This window comes from Somniosus microcephalus, chromosome 16 (assembly GCF_052327205.1).
Source record: "Somniosus microcephalus isolate GS21.2 chromosome 16, FLI_Smic_1.0, whole genome shotgun sequence".
In the NCBI taxonomy this organism is placed as follows: Eukaryota; Metazoa; Chordata; class Chondrichthyes; order Squaliformes; family Somniosidae; genus Somniosus; species Somniosus microcephalus.
Genome location: NC_141002.1, coordinates 88409390 through 88432232, shown reverse-complemented (window position 1 = coordinate 88432232; position 22843 = coordinate 88409390). Strand labels below are relative to the sequence as shown.

At 48.4% G+C, this 22843-nt stretch overlaps 1 long non-coding RNA gene across 1 annotated transcript; it reads right to left on the bottom strand.

Annotated features, from left to right (window-relative positions):
• Positions 1-2402: 2402 nt before the first annotated feature.
• LOC147106367 (uncharacterized) lies at positions 2403-2979 on the bottom strand. Its single transcript, XR_015081483.1, has 2 exons — positions 2853-2979; positions 2403-2506 (listed from the first exon to the last, which is right to left on the bottom strand). It is a non-coding gene; the product is annotated as an uncharacterized LOC147106367 (long non-coding RNA).
• Positions 2980-22843: the final 19864 nt, after the last annotated feature.

Here is a 22843-nt window from a genome sequence, read left to right as displayed (position 1 = left end):
CGAATACCTGGCTAAAAGTGCACCTAACTCTGCTTGTTGGCCCTGTGTGCCACCTATGTGTAGTTTGTCCAAAAGCAACTGAATGTCTTGGTCTGTCATCTGTCCTTCTTTTCTGCCAACAGTTACTTCCTCTGTGTCAGCGGAGATGCGTTGAAATCGCACCTCACAGGAGTCCTTGTCTACACACTCTGCCTGAGTCGGAATACCAAGCCTGGTCCTGGGGCTTAACCACACATCCTCCTCAGAGAAATTTACCACCTGCACTGGAAATAAATGTCCCTTTGATTCAACTAGAGTGGGGACAACTACCAGGCCACCTGGCAATGGTGTGTTACCTGGCTCCAACAGCATTTTAGTGCTGCCACCTGACTGAGTTTTAAGTCCCTTTACATAGACTGTAGCTATGGAAGACGCAGGCACATGTACAGCACCCCTACCAGCTACACGGACAGAAGATGACTTTGGAGTGATGTTACACTGTTGTACTTGCTGAAATGCTTCCCTGCAATCTGAATCCAACTTTCCCCCTAGAGTAGTGTCAAACTCAGCATGAACTAGTTGTCTGCATCGGCTGATGATGTTCATACCAATAAGACCTGGTGCTGCAGGCTGTGACTGCTGATGCTCTTTGACTACCAGGAAACCACATTCGGGTAAGGTTATGCCCATAGTTTCAACGTCTAACTCAAGGTAGCCCAAGTAGGGAATGTCCAACCCGTTGGCGGCAGTGATCTTAAGCCACCCGGTTGTAGGCAGCATATCCTCATCCCTCCCAAGTAAGTGCTCTCTGAAAAAAACTTCAGTAATAGTGCTGACTTGGCTCCCGGTATCCAGTAAACAGTTAGCAGTAACCCCCCCAATCTTGAGATCTACTACTGGACATTTACCTACTGCACGGTCAAGAAATCTGTCACGAATACCAGTACTGTTCTGAGAGCCTGCAGGTTTTCCTCGCATTGCCCGGCTCATGGCAATCGAGGGAGTTAGTTTTCCTGCACCCCAGCCAGCATTGGTGGATGTGTTTGCTACCTCGTGCTTCTGAGGACACTGTTTGGCAATGTGCCCCGCCCCGTTGCACTTAAAGCAAATAGGCTGACCTTCATCAGTGAACTTTGGCTTGGCTCTAGGTTTCCCAACCTTGTCATTACCCGTGTTTTCCTTCTGTAGAGCAAGACCCCGTACTGCCTCTGTTAGTTCCCCGATAGCTTTACCCTGTTCCGCCACCACTTTAAGAACATCCTGTAAAGTGACAGCCTGGCTGCCTGGTACCCCAATGGCAGAACACTGAAGATCCCTCCCCGTACTGTCACACACTACATTCTTGCTCTTTGCAACTTTAGTGCTACAGGGCTGGTCTTCTAAGGACCATAAGACAGCTTCCACACGTACATCGAACAGGGTAGACTGGGGGTTGTCTCGTACAAACTTGCGCAACTCTCTCCGGAGTGAGGGATCTCTAACACCATCAACAAATCGGTTTCTGACAACCCGTTTTGTGTCCGGCACAGCATCAGGTGATTGCTTTACCAAAGTTCTAATAATCTGAGAGAGTGCATGTGAGTATTCTTGGAAACCTTCACCCTCTTCTTGCTTGCGTCCATAGAAAGTTTCTAACAGCTGGGACTCGCTGCGTTTTTCGGTGAAAGCCCCCCTTAGGTAACTGAACAGGTCACTGGGCTGCTTAGACTCTCCACCCAACCGTAACCTAATTTCCTGTAGGGCTGCCCCCCTCAACAAAGATCGAATGAAATCTACCTGCTCTGCAGGAGTCTGATCTCTAGCTCGTAGTACACTTTCAACCTCTTCAATGAACTCATCAACTGAACGACTATCTTTAGATACCTCACCACTGAATGGTTGGATGTGACGCTCTCTGGGTACATACACATATGACTTGGTTGCCCCATTACCTAGAGTGGCAATAATTGCCATTGCTTGGTCATGGTTTTTTTTCAACTCTGAAATCTGTGCCTTGAGTTGATCTATCTGGTTGCCCTCACCCACACTCGAGGTATTGTCCTCACCATCCGAATTGTGAGCTCCACCCGCCTCCTCAGGAGGGTCTAACATTTTGACTCAGTTCACAAGTCCCTGACAGTCACTGAATGGGATGGCCGCTGTGACGATTCTTCTCCAATGGTGTCCCTCCTCGGTGCCTTGATGGGTCCTCTCCCAGATTGGTCCTGGCGCCCTCTGGATCCCGTCTGTCTGGTCTGGTCCTCCTTAGCAACCCCAGGCAGCACTCTCCATCCGTCTCCAGGTCCACTTGGCACCACACCGCTCTTCCCCCACTGCCGTATTTTATGTAACTTTCCCAAACCTGAGAAACTCCAAGCTAACAGACCCCACTCCTGGTACCAAAATGTGTAGCCTGGCGAAATGGAGCAGCACAGGACACGAACTTTCGTTTTTGGGGTTTTTTATTCTGTATTAATAACTTGGGTCTAGGTTTAGGATGAAATTGTAAATACATAAAATACAGTCGACAAAATACGGCAGTGGCTTGCTGCAAAACAGAACATGAGGCAAACCACAGGTGAAGGCAGTTAATTAACTAACAATCATTATACAAAACAAAACATATCATACCATACATTCGTATGTCCCGTTATCACTTGTCACCTCTTACAAGCAAACAGAAAGTATTAAACTCGTTCGAAACGTAGCCCCAAGGGCTCAACAACAATTTTAACAAAGGTTAACACCAGCACATAGTGGGACAATCTACAAGCATCCCCGTGATATCGAGTGATTTGGGAAACAATATCACTTTAAAACTATGTCTGGCTGCACTAAATGCTGTTTTAGTTGTACTTTACGCAGACTAAGTTCATTTAAAAAGTCATATTCACCCCAACTCTCCTGAGCACACCCCCCACGCTGGATCTAGAAAATGGAGGCTGTGAAGAAAGGGGAGGTTCCTTTGGCATCACATGGCCTTACCCATAACCCTTTTCTCAAATTCTAAAGGGGAAAATGAACCGCGCCATCTAGTGGACTTAAATATTCACTGCATTTTCCCACTTGGCTACACATAGAAGATAGGAGCAGGAGTAGGCCATTCGGCCCCTCGAGCCTGCTCCGCCATTCAATGAGATCATGGCTGATCATCCAAACTCAATACCCTGTCCCTGCCTTCTCCCCATACCCCTTGATCCCTTTAGCCTTAAGAAATATATCTAACTCCTTCTTGAATATATTTAATGAATTGGCCTCTACTGCCTTCTGTAATAGAGAATTCCACAGGTTCACCACTCTCTAGGTGAAGAAATTCCTCCTCATCTCTGTCCTAAATGCCTTAGACTGTGACCCTTGGTTCTGGACTCCCCGACCATCGGGAACATCCTTCCTGCATCTAGTCTGTCCAGTCCTGTCAGAATTTTATAAGTTACAATAAGATCCCCTCTCATTCTTCTAAACTCCAGCGAGTACAAGCCCAATCATCCCAATTTCTCCTCATACGTCATTCCTGCCATCCCAGGTATTAGCCTGGTGAATCTTCGCTGAACTCCTTCCATGGCAAGAACATCCTTCCTCAGATAAGGCGACCAAAACTGCACACAATACTCAAGGTGCGGTCTCACCAAGGCCCTGTACAACTGCAGCAAGACATCCTTGTTCCTGTACTCGAACCCTCTCGCTACGAAGGCCAACATACCATTTGCCTTCTTAACCGCCTGCTGCACCTGCATGCTTACCTTCAGCGACTGGTGCACAAGGACACCCAGGTCTCGCTCACAATGGTTACAAAAGATTCACTCATGGTAGTGGCCACATTGCCCATTTTAAAAAAATAAGGGCCTAGAAATTCAGTTGCGTGCGCCAGCCGTTAGCGCCTTAGGAGGAGTAGATCTCGAGCGCTAGGCACTTAGCGGCCGGGCGCAGGGCGATCTGCGCCTACGCCCAACTTCAGTAGACATTTAGCGCCGGCGCAAAGTGTTTGCGCGTGCTCAGCTGCGCGCGCAGATTATGACGTCATTTCCTCGTGCAACGCCCTTTGTGCGTCCCAATCCGGAACTTCAGTCACGCCCACCCAATGTGGGCATGGCGCTCCTAAGAACTGTGAACTGGAACGCAGCAGAGGCCATGCGGGCCTCGGGGAGCGCTAATTAAAGGGCACTTACCCTGAACTATAAAGGCCAGCCATTTTGCAGCAATCACTCTTGTGCAACGGATTTCTGGACAGAGACCAAGGAAGAGAGGTTACTGCTTTGGTATTTTTGGCTTCAGGCCAGAGCTTGGCAATTCGCCTTCATTGTGAGGTCATTGTTTGCCTGTATATTATGGGGGCTGTATGGGGTGCCAACCCTCAGTTTCAGCATTATGTGCGAAGGGCTCGCAGACGCTGTGTGAGAGGGGCAGCCCTGGCTAGACGCAGAGGGGGCAACAGGCGTCCGCTACCTAGGCCTTACCCACTCAGGAAATACCGACAGCAGGTGTCCTATCTCACCATGCCTGCCGCGCAGTGTGTTAGGAGGCTGCGCTTCAGAAGGGAGGTGGTTGCAGAGATCTGCCATCTGCTTCACAGAGATCTGCGTCCACAGCTGAGGTGCAGGACATCTCTGTCGGTGGAAGTGAAGGTCACGGTGGCTCTGAACTTCTATGCAAGCGGCTCCTTCCAAGCTGCTGTTGGGGACATTGCTAACATATCCCAGTTTGCCGTGCATTGCTGCATCCGCCAGGTGACCAATGCCCTTTTCAGAAGGAGACACCAATTCATCTCCTTCCCCATGACCCTGGAGAAGCAGCAGCAGCGTGCAGTGGGATTTGCGAGAACAGCGGGCTTCCCCATGGTGCAGGGCGCCATTGACTGCACGCATGTGGCTTTGCGGGCACCTATCCACAATGCCGAGGATTACCGCAACCGGAAGGGCTACCATTCCCTCAATGTACAGCTGGTGTGTGACCACAGGCAGCACATCCTAGCTGTCAATGCCCGCTTTCCAGGCAGCAGCCACGATGCATTTATCCTGCGACAGACTACTGTGGCTGACATGTTCCAGGCACAGCCTCCCCCAAGAGGATGGCTTATCGGGGACAAAGGCTATCCTTTGCGTACCTGGCTCATGACCCCGCTCCGCGCAGCCAGGACCCCTGCTGAGGAGGTATACAACGAAAGCCATCAAGCCACTAGGAACATCATAGAACAAACGATTGGTGTCCTCAAGCAATGGTTCCGCTGCCTGGATCGTTCCGGAGGATCTCTGCAGTATTCGCCGGAGAGAGTGTCCCAGGTCGTGGTCGTCTGCTGCATGCTGCACAACCTGGCTATCCGCAGGACTCAGGTACTGCCACCTCACGCTGGAGCACCACCTCAGGAGGAGGAGCAGGAGGAGCATGAGGAGGAGGAGGAGGAGGAGGAGGAGTACCAGCCCAGGAGGGAGGCACAAGGTCCAAGGGCCGCCCGTCGGCGGCTTATTGAACGTCACTTCTAGGCCCCCTGTCAGGGAATGGCTTGTGGCAATGAAGGGACCTGAATGCAGCCGCTCCGCAAGCCCTCCGCCGGTTAAGGCAACAACCACTTCAAACATCAAACATGGACAAGCTGAATAAATAAAATGCTTTATTGAACAAACTCAGGGCCCTTCCCACATGAAACCCAAAAACAGACAACACACCCAAAAAACTTTCAGACACATGACTCACTCCCACAACCTGGGGAGGAAGAAAAAAACATTTCCACAACAATGGCCTTCATCCTCAGCCTTACAAAAACCAGCATCCCCATAAACAAAACAACCATCCCCATATAAAAACACATTTGCCCACACCCTCTACTTTGTGGCCCGCGAGGTCGACTCCTTGACCAGCCTTTTGCGGCCCCTGGCCGCCCTGCTGCTCCTCCTCAAAGTGTGCCCAGTGGCTGCTGCAAGGCTGGGGGAAGGCTCCTGAGGGGCACATGGCGTGACGGGAGATGCCCTTGGGGGTCTGCCTAGACGAGCTCTGGCCCTCGAGGGGCCGGCTGGTGACTGCTGCAGCTGTGGCTGGGCAGCAGCAGGCTCTCCAGCAGCTCGTCGCAGCTCCACTGGGGGAGTGGCAGTGGCGGCTGCAGGAATGGGGGCAAGCTGGCTGATGGCAGGTGCTCGCTGCTCGCCTGAGACACTGGCACTCACCTGGGCCATCACTGCAGCATGCGCAGCAATCTGCTGAAGGACAGACCGCTGTGCTGCTGCAGCGCGGCGGGTGCCCTGGCGATGCCTGGCTGACACAGCGAGTGTGGCAGCAGTGAGTGCCCGTACTGCCCTGGTCTGTGCCCGCATCAGGCCAGCCAGTGACTGCACGGCACCACTGATCACCTGTCGACTCGCGGACTGCTCTGCCCCGAAATCGGACCGACTCGCGGACTGCTCTGCCCCGAATTCTGCCCGACTCGCGGACTGCTCTGCCCCGAATTCGGCCCGACTCGCGGCCTGTGCTGCCCCGAATTCGGCCCGACTCGCGGCCTGTGCTGCTTCGAATTGTTCGAAACTCCTGGCCTGTGAGGCGCCGAAATCGGCCACACTATGAGCCAGGGACTCGATGGCCTCAGGCAACCGTGCCACAACCCCCATGAACTCGGTGTGCCGGCAATCCGAGTCCACGGACATTTGATCGAGGAGGCGCACCTCCTTGGCGAGGACCGTCTCCGGACTGGAGGCCGGACTCTCCCTCTGGGGAGAAGGCCGCCGAGCTGGCCGACCCTTCCCGCGTTGCTGCACGCCACTGGGCAGAGGAGCTACACTCCCCTGCGACACTTCCCCCTGGCTGTTCTCCAGGGAAGACGTGTCCCCTCCATTGGCATCCCCTGGCGTGGCTGAGGGTTCCCCTGATGGGCCGCCTTGCTCTTCCTCTTCCTCCTCCTCCTCCTCCTCTTCCGAGGGGCTGTCACTGGCAGCTTCAGGGACCTCCTCCTCACCATCTGAAAGCAGGAAGGCACAAGAGTAGCTTTAGAGTGAGGAGAGGGCATCAGCGAGGGAGGCATGAGTGGTGGCATTCAGCGCATTGGTCGGACAGTGGCAAAGGATGTAGTGGACGGTGGCATAGTGGTTAGCACTGTTGCCTCACAGCGCCAGAGACCTGGGTTCGAATCCGGCCTCGGGCGACTGTCTGTGTGGAGTTTGCACATTCTCCCCGTGTTTGCGTGGGTTTCCTCCGGGTGCTCCGGTTTCCTCCCACAGTCCAAAGATGTGCGGGTTAGGTTGATTGGCTATGATAAATTGACCCTTAGTGTTAGGGGGATTAAATACGTGGGGTTACAGGGATAGGGTGGGATATGTGTTGGTGTAGGGGTTACAGGGATCGGGTGGGATATGTGTTGGTGCAGGCTCGATGGGCCGAAATGGCCTCTATCTGCACTGTGGGGTTTCTGTGATTCTGTGATCTGAAGCGCAAGTGGGACGAGAGAGGTCGAAAAGGTGATGTCCTTACCATTGGTGCCCAGAACAGGGTCGGCATCTCCAGATGCAACGGGGCCAATCACCCGGGCACCCATGAGGCTACCCACGCGCTCTTCAAGGTCACTGAGCTGCTGGATCTGGGGACCGCCTCCCCCGGTCACAGTCCGGCTCTTCTGATTGTGTGCCAGCTTGGCCTGCAAGAGAAAGGACGGCCTCTAAGTACAGTGTGGTGCCCAGATCTTGTGTGCACTGCCTCCCATGGTCGAATAGCTTGGCCAGTGTGGTGCCCTGATCTTGTGTGCACTGCCTCCCATGGTCGAATAGCTTGGCCAGTGTGGTGCCATGATCTTGTGTGCACTGCCTCCCATGGTCGAATAGCTTGGCCAGTGTGGTGCCCTGATCTTGTGTGCACTGCCTCCCATGGTCAAATAGCTTGGCCAGTGTGTAAAGTGCAGAATGTGCAATTGATGTTCATGCCAGTCCCATAGCTGCTGGATGAGGGCTGGCCATTAGGGCTTTTAGGTCCCTTTGCCCATAATGTGAGGTGCACATGCAAGGATGAGGAGGACACTGGAAAGGGCACTCACCCTGACAATCCTTGTGATGTCATTGAATTTTTTCCGGCATTGGACACCAGTCCTGGGGACCTCGCTGTTGGATGTGACCCTGTGGGCGACCTCCCTCCAGGCTTTCCTGTAGACGCTGGTGGTAGGCTTCTTGCCACTGTCTGGGAACAAGAGTTTGCGTCTCCTCTCCAAAGCCCTAACCAGCACCCTCAAATCATGGCCAGTGAAGCGCTGCGCTCGTTCACGGGCCTTCTGCATCTTTCCCGGCGCTATTTCTGTTCAGCAGCAGTGTTTAGGCCTAGCTGGAGGGCTGCAGTGTCCAGGGCGTGGCAGCAGACGAACTCGACCCTTCCCCCTTTAAGAGCTGGCCGGCGCCAGGGTGTCTGCTGTCAATCAAGAAATGACCGCACCTGCGCTGCGCCCGGCCTCGGCGGTTTAGCTCAGCACCGCCGGCTTTGCGCCTAAAGATAGTTGTGTAACGCCAGTTTTAGCGTTCGAGCAAACTCTTAGTGCGAAGCTACTGAATATCGGCGAAGTGGCCTCGACTTTGCACCGGGCGCAAACTTTACCGGCCGCCCGACTTTTCCGCCCCAAAAGTGGCTATACTGAATTTCTAGGCCAAGGTTTTTCTTGCCAACTTCTCCATCAATTCTTCCTCTCCCCTCTTTGCTGGGATACAGTTCCACAGGAACAGGAGTAGGACATTCAGCCCCTTGAGCCTGCTCTGCCATTCCAGTCATTTGCTCCATTTCCCTTGATACCCTTACCTAACAAAAACCTATTGAAAGCTCCGATTGTTCTGGCATCCACAGCCTCTTGGGGGCGAGAGTTCCAGATTTCCACTACCCTTTGTGTGAAAAAGTGCTTCCTGATTTCCTTCCGAAATGGCCTGGCTCTAATTTTAAGATTATGGCTCCTCGTTCTTGATTCCCCCACCAGAGGAAATAGTTTCTCAGTATCTACCCGATCAAATCCTTTTAATATTTTAAACACCTCAATCAGGCTCTGGTCACTCTCCAGTACCGCACCCATGGCAATATTATTCAGATGTGAGACTTGACAGTAAATAGCAATGGATTATTCCACTACAGGAAGCAGCACCTGACATTCACCCATGCACATTTCCAGCAGATGTTGCTGGAATCAGGAGCTGTTGGTTATTTTCGCCTCCCTCGGGATCGCTGAGGTCAATTGTAGCACCCTCACCAATGGCTCAGCTGAGATCAGTTGAAGCATCACAGATTGAGGATTAAACATAGAATCTTCCTAATCTGTGTGGCTCAACGCGATCATGTTTCAGTGTGAAACTGTTGAGGCCTCACACCACAATTATTGGAATTGTAGTTACTTCCTAGTTTAGGTAGCTTACGGGGGTGGTACCATAGTCATCGTGGAGACAAAGTCCCGTCTTCACACTGAGGATGCCCTCCATCGTGTTGTGTGGCACTACCACCATGCTAAATGGGATAGATTCAGAACAGATCTAGCAGCTCAAAACTGGGCATCCATGAGGCGCTGTGGGCCATCAGCAGCAGCAGAATTGTATTCCACCACAATCTGTAACCTCATGGCCTGGCATATCCCTCACTCTACCATTACCATCAAGCCAGCGGACCAACCCTGGTTCAATAAGGAGTGTAGAAGAGCATGCCAGGAGCAGCAGCAGGTGTACCTAAAAATGAGGTGCCAACCTGGGGAAGCTGCAACACAGGACTACATGCATGCTAAAAAGTGGAAGCAGCATGCTATAGATGGGGCTAAGCGATCCCACAATCAACAGATCAGATCAAAGCTCTGCAGTCCTGCCACATCCAGCCGTGAATGGTGGTAAACCAGTAAACAACTAACGGGAGGAGGAGGCTCCATGAATATCCCCATCCTCAATGATGGTGAAGCCCAGTACGTGAGTGCAAAAGAGAAGGCTGAAGCGTTTTCAACCATCTTCAGCCAGAAGTGCCGAGTGGACAATCCATATCGGCCTACTCCTGAGGTTCCCTCCATCATAGAAGCCAGTCTTCAGCTAATTTGATTCACTCCACATGATATCAAGAAATGGCTGAGCGCACTGGATACAGCAAAGGCTATGGGCCCCGACAACATCCTGGCTGTCGTACTGAAGGCTTGTACTCCAGAATTAGCCACGCCTCTAGCCAAGCTATTCCAGTACAGCTGCAACACTGGCATCTATCCGACAATGTGGAAAACTGTCCAGGTATGTCCTGTCCACAAAAAGCAAGACAAATCCAATCCGACCAATTACCGCCCCATCAGTCTACTCTCAATCATCAGCAAAGTGACGGAAGGTGTCATCGACAGTGCTATCAAGCGGCACTTACACACCAAAAATCTGCTCACTGATGCCCAGTTTGGGTTCCGCCAAGACCACTCAGCTCCCGACCTCATTACAGCCTTGGTCCAAACATGGGCAATGGAGCTGAATTCCACAGGTGAGGTGAGAGTGACTGCCCTTGACATCAAGGCAGCATTTGACCGAGTGTGGCATCAAGGAGCCCGAGTAAAACTGAAGTCAATGGGAATTGGGGGGAAAACGCTCCACTGGCTGGAGTCATACCTAGCACAAAGGAAGATGGTTGTGGTGGTTGAAGGTCAATCATTACAGCCCCAGGACATCGCTGCAGGAGTTACTCAGGGCAGTGTCCTAGGCCCAACCATCTTCAGCTGTTTCATCAATGACCTTCCCTCCAACATAAAGTCAGAAATGGGGATGTTCGCTGATGACTGCACAGTGTTCAGCGCCATTCACAACTCCTCAGATAATGAAGCAGTCCATGCCCACATGCAACAGGACCTGGACGACGTTCAGGCTTGGGCTGATACATGGCAGGTAATATTCGCACCACAGAAGTGCTAGGCAATGACTATCTCCAACAAGCAAGAGTCTAACCACCGCCCCTTGACATTCAACGGTATGACCATCGCCAAATACCCCACCATCAACATCCTGGGGGGTCACCATTGACCAGAAACTTAACTTGACCAGCCACATAAATACTGTGGCAACAAGAGCAGGTCAGAGGCTGGGTATTCTGCTGCGAGTTTCTCACCTCCTGACTCCCCACAGCCTTTCCATCATCTACAAGGCACAAGTAAGGAGTGTGATGGAATACTCGCCACTTGCCTGGATGAGTGCAGCTCCAACAACACTCAAGAAGCTCGACACTATCCAGGACAAAGCAGCCCACTTGATTGGCACCCCATCCACCACCTTAAACATTCACTCCCTCCACCACCGGCGTACCGTGGCTGCAGTGTGTACCATCTACAAGATGCACTGCAGCAACTCGCCAAGGCTTTTTTGGCAGCACCTCCCAAACCTGCGACCTCTTCCACCTAGAAGGACAAGGGCAGCAGGCGCATGGGAACACCACCACCTCCAAGTTCCCCTCCAAGTCACACACCATCCTGACTTAGAAGTATATCGCTGATCCTTCATCGTCGCTGGGTCAAAATCCTGGAATTCCCTCCCTAACTGCATTGTGGGAGTACCTTCACCACACAGACTGCAGCGGTTCAAGAAGGTGGCTCTCCACCACCTTCACTAGGGCAATTAGGGATGGGCAATAAATGCTGGCCTTTCCAGCGACGCCCAACTCCCATAAACGAATAAATAAAATAAAATAATATTACTGGACTAGCAATCCAGAGGCCTGGGAATGTGAGTTCATACTCCCACCATGGCAGTTTAAGAATTTGAATTCAGCTAAAACTGGTACAGGAAACTCTCATTTAAACGGCACCTAAATATCCAGAATTCTCTATTAACCAGCAAAATTCATACTTCGAAAACAACACCTCAATAACCGGAAATATTGCTGAGTCCGAGTCTCCCACTGTGGCCGAGTTAGTCAGTGGGGGTAGTTCTCCAAACTGCCACTACTCGGCATCTTGGCGCTGTCGGAAGTCCGAACACCTCAATAACAGGAGTCTGACTCTCCCGTGCTGCCAGTAGTCTCTTCCGATCCGTCATTTTTCTGCGTGTCCCTCCATCTTTATCGTGAATTATCTCCCCCATCTTGTATATGGAATTCCCAAAAGTTGGTCAAAGCAAAAGGAAGAGAGTGGTGTTAATTTTAAAACAGAAAATCGAGATATGCCAAAGACTAGAAAGGGGAGAGAAGCGTATCAACATTATGAATTAATTCAAAATCAGTTCGTCAACAATCTACGACATCAAATCACAGAAGGATAAGCTGCTCAAGTTTTATTCAAGCTCGGAGACATCTAAGAGTGTAGAGAAATGGCATGCGCTTCGTAAGCCTAAGCTTGAAGAGCTGGATACCGTGCTTTATGAGTGGTTTTCTCTTAAGCGTTCAGAGGGTGTTCCACTTTCCGGACCCATGCTAATCGAGAAAGCGAAGGATTTCTACATAAAGATGGAGCTCATTGACACATGTGCTTTCTCCGAGGGATGGCTAACGTGCTTCAAGTTACGGCACGGGATACGGCGGCTCGATATTTCCAGGGAGAAGAAATCAGCTGATCACGACACCGCAGAAGAATACTGCGATTATTTCAATCGGATTGTGCAGCAACATGATTTGTCGCCAGCACAGATATACAATGCCGATGAAACTGGCTTATTTTGGAGGTTTTTGCCAGGATCAATGCTTGTTGGGGCTAGTGAGGCTAATGCTTCAGGTTACAAGAAAAATAAAGATTGTGTAGCTGCACTAACATGTGCGAACGCTACTGGATCACACCGGGTTAAACTTCTTGTTATTGGGAAGTATAAAAATCCCCGTGCATTTAAAAATGTGAGGCACTTACCTGTTGAGTACAAAGCTCAAAGAAATGCTTGGATGGATAAGGAAATCTTTTTGTATTGGTTCCATCATATTTTTGTTCCATCTGTGAGGGAACATTTCCGTAAAATAGGGAAACCTGAAGATAGCAAATGCATTTTACTGCTTGATAATTGTAGAGCCCATCCGCATGAATCCGAGTTGGTTTCGGAAAACTTTTCACCATTTATTTGCCACCAAATGTAACTTCTCTCATACAACCCATGGACCAGGGCGTTATCCAAAATCTCAAGTGGCATTACAAGAAAGACTTCCTGCGTAAACTGATAAACCAAGATGACAATATTCAAGCATTTCAGAAGGAATACAATCTTAAAGATGCCACCTTTAATGCTGCATGTTCCTGGAACTTGGTGAAAGGTCACACTTTGAGGCAAGCCTGGCACAAATTGTGGCCTTCTGTCATGTTTGCCGAAGATTCTTCTTCAGAGGAGGAATTTCATGGGTTAAATGTTCGTCCCAAGAAGAGTACAATAATGGAAAGGGTTGGCATGGTGAAAAATGTAGGCCCAGCAAACCCTCTACTTTGTGAAGGAATAAGCCATAATTTCAGAAAAATGAACAGAATTCTGATTTTATTAATACAAGATATACTGGGTTTAAAAATCTAAAGTCTCAACGACACAAGCTGTGCAAACAGGCTTCTGAGATGGGATGGTTTGATAACACAAAAGTTGTAAACACCACAAGCTTTTGAAATGGGAATTGGTTAAAGATACTAAAACAATGGCCCTATTGAAATAGCAGTTTGGTGCTTCCAGAAGGTCTGGAGTTTGGGAGAAACACAATGGAATGACCCAAGTAAAGTGTCAAAAACTGACACTTCGAACAGGAACACAGAATATTAAAAAAACATGTGACTTTGTAAAAGTAACATCAAAGGAACACGATTATAATATAACCAACTAAGATGGCTAGGAAAACAAACACCCTAGTTGAAGTGTCTTTAATTTATATGTTGTAAATATGATACCAACAGAACACTTTGAAGATATGACTTCAATAGATGCACCAAGCAATCACATGGTGTTTGTATTGAACTTGGAACACCACGGAGACAGGAGTCTGTGGTTGTAACCAGTTAAGGTGGTTTTAGAATTGAACGGAAGGCCTTCGATAAGATTGGCATCAAAAAGATAAATCTGTAATAACAATTTTATATGATAGGTTTTTGGAACACCTAAAGGTAGAGACATAATTATGCATGCAGCAGCTAAATTGACAGTAAGAATAGAAGAAAAGTCAACAGAAAGATGACTAGAGATAATTAGCTTACATCAGCAGAAAAGTTCAAAGGATAAACCACTAAAAAAGGTATAAAAATAGAGCTTTTCAGATAGACAGTCAGAAGTCGCTGGAAAGGGGCAAAGCGATTCTCTCAACTTCAGAGGCACGCTCTGTAAGTTTTTAACTCTGAGTCTCAGGGATCAAGGTACTTTTAATTTGATTTTGGTGGATATTCTGGATTAGAATTAAGAATATGAAATGTAAAAATGTACAAAGTTAAGATTTGAGAATAAGAATCTCTGAGGATAAGAAATGTAAGCTATTTGTTTTTGAACTGTTAAAGTTGCGATTGACTCACAAGCTGTTAAGTGTATGTCGGCTCTTAAATAAATCTATATATTTTTAGAATTGTCTCAAGTAGTATTTCTGTATCAAACTCACAAACTCAATTTCTGTACACTCTTTTGTAAGGAGTTGCAGAATTCTGGAGGGGTTTTCCAGACCCTCATAATATCCGGAAGGTTACAGTCTAGTTAAACTTATTAAAAGTGCTATCCTTTCCTTTAGGGAGAGGTAGTCTGAACCTTTAGACCCAATTAAGCGTCTTATAGAATTCGGCTATCTTTAACTTTAGTTGAAGATGAATGTCTGGGGAATACGCCTGATCTGGGGTAGCCCAAAAAGGGCTAGGACTAGTAATTATCCCTTCAACGTAACCTCAGTGATTGTGATATTGAGCAGTGGGTTAATGCTGTTAGAAAAGTTGGTGTTGTGCATATGCTAAGTGATGATGAAATAATTGAGACTGTTTTGAATCCAAAGAAAGAAAAGGAAAGTGAGATGGAAAGTGAAGAGGATGAGATTTCTGAAGAGAAGAAGGTTTCTTGGGCTAAAGCTGCAGAAGGATTTGCTTCAATCCTTCAATTTGCTGAAAGGCAGCCTTGCTACTCTGCCCAAGAAGTTATGCAACTCCATATTCTGCATTCCACCTTTCTACAAAAAAGGCAAGAGTCCACTGAGCAAGCAAACATCCGGGACATGTTTAAGACAGCTTCCGAAAGAGTTGAAACAGTGGAAGTGCCTGAAGAATTTGTTGAAGTGCATGATCCTGATGACCCAGTTGGCATGGATATTCCTGATGAACCAGCTGACTTTGAATAAGTATACAGTCAACTACAGTACTGTATACAGTCGTTTATAAGTTTTGTTTTACTGTTAAGTAATTAAAGAGTTATGGATTACCCTCAACTGGCTGTACTGTACTTAACCAAGCATCTTCCACCATCCATTTAACACAACATTCTGTAGGTGAGTATCCAATTACTGTATACTGCACATTTCTTGATTTTTATTTTTGTTTGTTAAAAATAACCCAACTCTCCGCCCGCGGGAGTCCATTTCCCAGGGATGTGGTAGATCTGTTGAGCTGAAGCTTGACAGATCGCAAGTTCTGGGGTTTCGTGCATGCGCAGCGCACACGGAAACCCGCAACGTGCGGGGCACTTATGGCCGCGCATGGTCATAGGCCCCGGAAAATCCGGGCCATTATTTAAACTTTTAAAATGGTCCCTTTGCTCCTAAAAATACCCAGTTTCATTCGGCGCAATTGGCGGAAACGCGCCATTCGATCAGCGGGCCTGGCCAGTTTTGTGCGCGGAACCGGCTTCGAGCGCGAGGTTCTTTAAACCAGCGCAAAAGATCGCGGAATCTCGATTTGCGCTGGACGTAACTTGCGCTTGAAATGCCTCGATCTTTTACACCAGTTTGGTCAATTTCGGGTGAATTGCGCACCGAGTGGAAACTCTACCCGTCCATCTACACTATTGCTTGGAGTCCAAGTGATAAGGACGCACACATTGTAAGTATAAAGATTTAGTATAGAGACTGCCTGAAAGGGTGGTAGAGGCACATTTAAAAAGTACTTGGATAGGCACTTGAAGTGCCGTTACCTAGAGGGCTACGGACCAAGTGCTGGAAAGTGGGATTAGGGTGGATAGTGTAGTGTATGTAACCGTTCTACCTTTAAGAGAACTATTGTATGTAACCGTCCACCTTTAAGAGAACTATTTTAGGTGTTGCACTACTTTATATTGGCTGCTGTATACTGTAATACCGGGAGTGACCACACCGGTATATAAGTACTGTGTAAGGATTTATTGGGCAGATTCGCCCTGACCTTCGAATAGTAAAGTCCTGTTGAAGTTACTCTTGTAGTCTGTGTATTAATTCACCATATAACCCACAGACTTTACAGTGGCGACGGGTTTGATCTTACCCTGCGGCAGCGACACACCCGAAGCAGTTAACGAGCGTCGAGAAGAGGCACCCGCCCTCGTCGTTCTGCTGAGAGAAGACTCGAGTCTGCAGAGCAAGGAAGAAGGAAGGATTCAGACATGAAGCCTTCCATCAGCAACAGGCTGTTATTGTCCCTTCTGCCACGGCGGTGAGTGAGCCGATCAGCCAAGAGAAGCAAGTCGGCCACGTTGACTGTGAGTAGGGGGAAAATAAAAAGAAACGGAGGATAAGGGCGGTGAACTCGACCACGGTCGGGGGAAAGGAGCCGGACAGAAGTCGGGCCCAGAGGCGCTGAGACGGGGGCAGCGTAGGGCACGGAAGCCGCGGTACAAGCGGGAACGCAGCCGGTGTGAGAGACCGGGCTACAAGCGGGAACGCAGCCGGTGTGAGAGACCGGGCTACAAGCGGGCTGGGAGACGCAACAGCGTCGTGAGACAGCTCGACCGCGACCAGCGAAAGGCCGGGCAGCTACTGAGGCCGCGAGGCGCTGCGACCGGGATCGTAAGGCACGGGAACAAATAAAAATAAGAAACCACGGAGAACTCAGCCGCAGCCGGGGGAGGAAAGGACCGGACTGCGAGAGGGCTGGGAGGCGCGATTGGAAGCCGCTGAGGGAGAGACAGAGCCCGAGCGAGCGGGAGAGACAGAGCCGAGCGAGGGAGACCGAGGAGATTCAGCCAGCGGCTGGAACTGTTCGCCGTCAACGGGTTGTCCCCAGCGCCGGTTGCCCTGCCGAGAAAAGGGAACAAGGAACGCACTGAAGCCGGCGCGCAGGCTGCGAACTCCGAAAGCCAGCGGTTGTCGCCCGAAGGAAAGCTTACCCCTCCCGCCAGGGGAAGAAACGCGGGAAGCCGCCAGTAGGCGGGGAAGAAGACAGAAGCGGGAAACCGCCATTTTGAAAGTGGGCGGGGAAGAAGACAAGCGCGGGAAACCGCCATTCTTGGAAAAAAAAAGTAACGAACAAATTCGTTGTGGTTTCTCAAAAAGATAGTGAAGATGCCTAAGCATGGTAACATCAACAACTTCGATTCCGAGGTGGAAGATTGGGCCACGTACGTAGAACGCATCGAGATATATTGTGAGGCCAATAAAATAGCAGATGATGATAAAGCTCTCACCTTATTAAACGCAATGGGGGCGAAGACATACGGGCTATTGAAGCATCTTCTATCACCAGCTAAACCGGCGGATCAGACTTTCGCTGATATTGTTGCTGTCCTGAAGGATCATTTGAACCCCACACTGCTGATGTTGGCGGAACGATTCAAATTTTATGCGAGAACGCAACGGAAAGAGGAAAGCAACGCGGAATACTTGGTCGAACTGCGTAGACTAGCGAAATACTGCCAGTTTGGGGAAAATCTGACAGAGGCATTGAGAGACAAGTTCGTGTGCGGGTTGTCGAAGGAAGGAACACAAAAGCGACTGCTTGAAGAGAACGATCTTACACTTGACAAGGCTGTCCTTATTGCAGCATCACACGAAGCAGCCGCGAGAGGCACTGCGGAAATGCATCTGAAGGCAGCGGTACTCAGCGTGGATCAAATGACTTCGGGTACAACAAAATGTTATCGTTGTGGGAAGACAACACACGACCAGAACCAATGCTGGTTTAAAAACCAGGAATGTAGAAAATGTGGCAAGCTTGGTCACATAGCTAAAGTATGCCGGTCAGGAAAGAAGACCAACAACAGAAAAAAGTCACCGCAGGAAAAGTACAGCAAGGTACACAAGGTGGCTGAGAAGAGTTCAGATGAACAGAATTCGGATTCGGACCCGAACGGCCAGGAACTGGGTAGTCTGAGAATTTACAATGTGAGTAAGGAAGCTGACCTACAAACTATCTGGGTCACACTAAAAGTAGCCGGAGTCCAAGTGAAAATGGAATTGGACACAGGATCAGCCCTATCAGTCATAAATCGAAGGGATTACAACCGGCTATTCTCACATATACCCTTGAGAGATACCAAGATCGTATTGCAGACATACACGGGGCATAAAGTATACCCCATGGGAAAGATACAAGTCAAGGTGAGAGACAGGGGCAAAGAACACCAAGGAATGGACTTATATGTACTACCTGAGGGAGGTCCACCACTTCTGGGACGGGAGTGGATCAGGGAAATAAACATAGAATGGCACTACCTAAAAGCAATAACGAGTGAGAACTCGGTGAAGACAATCAGCTCAGACTCTGAAACGGATGACGACAAGACCAGCCCAGGTGCGAAAGACAAGTCTAAAATGGACTTGCTGACTAAGGTTGGAAAAACGAAGGAGTGCATAAATACTGATGCTTCAAAGGAGAACAAAGTTTCAGAACAGAATTCCACTGAACAACAACAACATAGTTTGGCAGAGAATTCTGAGTCTGTCCAGTTTACAGACATGCACAAGTCTGAGGAACACCGGGCTCGAACTCAACTCCATTTCAAATTACAACAGCAATTAGAACAATTGAGTTGTCGTCTCGAGCAAGAGATAAAAGCAATGAAAACGTTCTTTGACACAGAGTGGGAGAATCTGGAAAGACAACAGAAACAGCTGAGGGAGAAAAGGGAGCAGGAGCACACAAACCGTCTGCGCAAGGAGGCCAAACGAATCAAAGCTGATTCGGTTTCTGAAGGTGCGTGCTCTAATCTGGTGGAGCAAGATGTTCAGCAACTGAAGGCGCTTGTTAGCAGATTGCAGGCAGAAAAGGCTGAGTTGGTCGCCATGAATTCCGAGCTCCTACTGAAGTTGGGTGCAGCATCACCGGACGATTCATTTGTGGAAATTCGAATGGTGGAGGCTGCGGATGATGGCGAAGTAGAAACAGCAAAGGAGCCCCAGGGCAAGGTTATAAACAGCCCTGCAGCTACTGGGAAACGGATGAGGTCAGAAGAGTCAACGGTCAGCCAACTCCTTCATATGCTGAGGGACAAGACTCTGAAATGGGAACAATTTGGACATGAGTCTAAATCTTCAAAGGAGAGGGGTTTGGAGCTCCCAAAATTATTGGAATAGCTGAGGTTGCAACACAGACTGAGAAGATGCCAGCAGAGCAAACCTTGGATGCCAAAAGTACGCTGATTCACGTCAATGTTGAACAACAGAATGCTGAAACAGCTGCTCCAGTAGAGGGATTGAATAATACAATCAATCAATCTCCCAATGAAGTTGAAGTATTGAAATCACGAATGAGGTCATTAGTAAAAGACTTGCAGGAAGCCCAGAAAAAGCTGGATGAAACTGAACGCATGAAGAAGTCTCTTCAGGAAAGATGTCTGGATTTGGAACAAAAGCTGGCTAACGTCCAGCTGGGTATGGAGGAAATAGAAGACCCTCTCGCTGGCCTAGCTCAGGACGACACCGAATATTACCATGACCTGTTGGACGACACCGAATATTACGATGACCTGCTCTGCCCAGCTTGTGATGAAAACTCCCAAAGTGCAGAAACCATGAAGAATCACCTAAAGTCTAAGGAACATCGGGAGATGGTGGCGCTACTACGGAAAAAGGAGGACGAGAAGGAGGAACGGTGCATGCAGCTGGCAGCTGACAGTGGAGCCCAGAGAGTCTCCAAGAAGCAGAAAAGGAAAAGACGAAGCAGAAGATGATGACCATCTGAACCATTATCACCTCTACCAGGCCACGCACGTGGTCTCTCCGTACGGAGCCAAATCAGTTTGGAAGTAGAAAAACTTCCCAAGGTACTCAAGCTTTTAAAAGTCAACAATGCTGGTTCAGAAGTGACGGAAGTTCAAGCTGTTAAGTCCAGTGAAGGACTATTGGATGAGTCACTCCAGCAACGTGAGCCGACTACACCGAGACTGAATCTGTGAACTGTTTTCCGCAGAGACTGAATCTGTGAACTGTTTCCCGCAGAGACTGAATCTGTGAACTGTTTCCGCAGAGACTACATCTGTGAACTGTTTTTACATGAAGTTGGATATATGTTATGTTTAATGGGGAATAAGTATGTTGTAAGCTAAAAAGGGAGGATTGTAGTGTATGTAACCGTTCTACTTTTAAGAGAACTATTGTATGTAACCGTCCACCTTTAAGAGAACTATTTTAGGTGTTGCACTACTTTATATTGGCTGCTGTATACTGTAATGCCGGGAGTGACCACACCGGTATATAAGTGCTGTGTAAGGATTTATTGGGCAGATTCGCCCTGACCTTCGAATAGTAAAGTCCTGTTAAAGTTACTCTTGTAGTCTGTGTATTAATTCACCATATAACCCACAGACTTTACAGATAGCTCTTTGTCAGCCGGCACGGATAAGATGGGCCGAATGGCTTCCTTCTGTGCCGTAAATTTCTATGATTCTATGATTTAATGAAGTAGGTAAAGAGATTATGATTAAGCATTGCTGAACGTGCCTCCTTTTGCATTAGCTTTGATGTAAATCCAAGCCTCAGACTTAACATTTGAAAGTATTCACAGTGTTAGAAATGTGCGTTCGTGCCATTTACAAAAATAAAGTGCAGTGAGCTAAGTGAAATGCAGCAGAAAATGCATGTTAGACATCACAGTTAGTTCGAATAAACTTTACACTCATATGAGGTGCATACACTTTTCTAGTTGTCAAGGCATAGCACATTCTAATCCAGTTCCAACATACAGAACTATAATTCGCAAATGGCAAAACCTTCCTGTCTCTTTGGGATTTCAACTATTTTATGGCTAGCTTACTGAGAATTCCTACAGGAGCATATCTAACGAGAAACCGACAGCCCTGCAATTACACCCAGGGAACACCAGCGTGCAAACACTTCAGTTGCCATTCATCTCTCTGCTATTTTACAAAGAAATACACACATTGAAGTTACAACACGGAAAAAGGCCATTTGGTCCAACCAATCTGTGTTGTCATTTACCTTCCACGTGAGCAAATAGATCGCATCACATTTATCCTATAATCCCTTCAACCCCTTTTCCTTCATCCAGCTATCCAATCGAACCTTGAATGTTGACACAGTTTCTACCTCAAGTACTGACCCTGGAAGTGAATTCCACAGCCTCACAACACTCTGTGTAAAGAAGTTTCTCCTGCCCACTGTTCTAAATCTCTTACATTTAATCTTGTATTTATGACAACGACAACAACAACAACAACTTGCATTTATATAGCGCCTTTAAAGTAGTAAAACATCCCAAGGCGCTGCACAGGAGTATTTTAAGACAACAAATTTGACACCGAGCCACATAAGGATAAATTAGGGCAGGTGACCAAAAGCTTGGTCAAAGAGTTTTAAGGAGCGTCTTAAAGGAGGAGAGAGAGAGGTAGAGAGGCGGAGAGGTTTAGGCAGGGAATTCCAGAGCTTAGGGCCTTGGCAACAGAAGGCAGGGCCACCAAAGGTTGAGCGATTATAATCAGGGATGCTCAAGAGGGCCGAATTAGAGGAGCGCAGATATCTCCGGAGGGGAGGGGGTGGAGGGGTTTGTGGGGCTGGAGGAGATTACAGAGATAGGGAGGGGTGAGGCCATGGAGAGGTTTGAAAACAAGGATGAGAATTTTGAAATCGAGGCGCTGCTTAACTGGGAGCCAGTGTAGGTCAGCCCCTCATTCTTGACCCCTCAACTACTGGAAAACAGTCTGCTTCTACCTAGCCTGTCCCATCCTTTCATAATTTTAAACACCTCTATTATATCGCCCCTTAACCTTTGCTGTTCTGATGGAAAAAGACCCCATTTTTCCAAGTCTTTCTTCGTATCACACCAGGCAGCATCTGAGTGAATCTGCATTACACCCTCTCTAAAGCCTCAACATCTTTCCTATTGTTTACACAGAGGCATTAGCCTGTTTTAAAATGGCTCAGCTAAATTAGTGAGGAAGATCAGGCAAGCATTTGCAGGCTAATATCCCACGACAAAATTTCAGGGCTTGCATTTCGCCAAATCCTCTTACACCCCCCCAAACACCTGGAAACAACTAAAAATCATTGCAACATTTGAACCAAACAACTCAGCTGTTCCCTTTCAATGAATGCATCCTTTCCACGTTTTTTTACACTAAGCGATTGTGCTTTAAAAGAAGCTTTACCAAAGCCATGTGTGAATCGCCTCATCGATCTCATCGAGCGCCCCATCCCTAACTCTCGAGATTAAACTGTCAGAAAAGTGTTTCTGCCACTTCAGTCGTAATGCTGTTTCAAGTAAAACACCGTAAGATATTATGGCAACAATTTTTCCCCTAGTGGTAACTTGGAGCTGTGCCGCATCCAGTTGATTCTTAGTTTCCCACTCGCTAGCAGTGGCAATATGACAGGCTTTTCATTTTCACTCACTTTCCAGCAAAGCAGGCGCACAAGTTGGAAGAGCAGATATTGGACATGCCAGCCTTTCCCTCAATATTCTCCTTTGTGTGTCAGTTCTACCAGTGGCAGGGACATGATCAGTCGATCTCATCCCCACTACAGTATCTGACATTTTAACTCTGAGCAATCCATCTGCAGGATGGAGTCCTTGGTTCTGTGCAACAGCATTCTCATCATGTCTTACAACCTGTATTCAGAAAAAAAATTAAAATGGAGAAAATATTTTTTAAACGCCATTTCACATAGG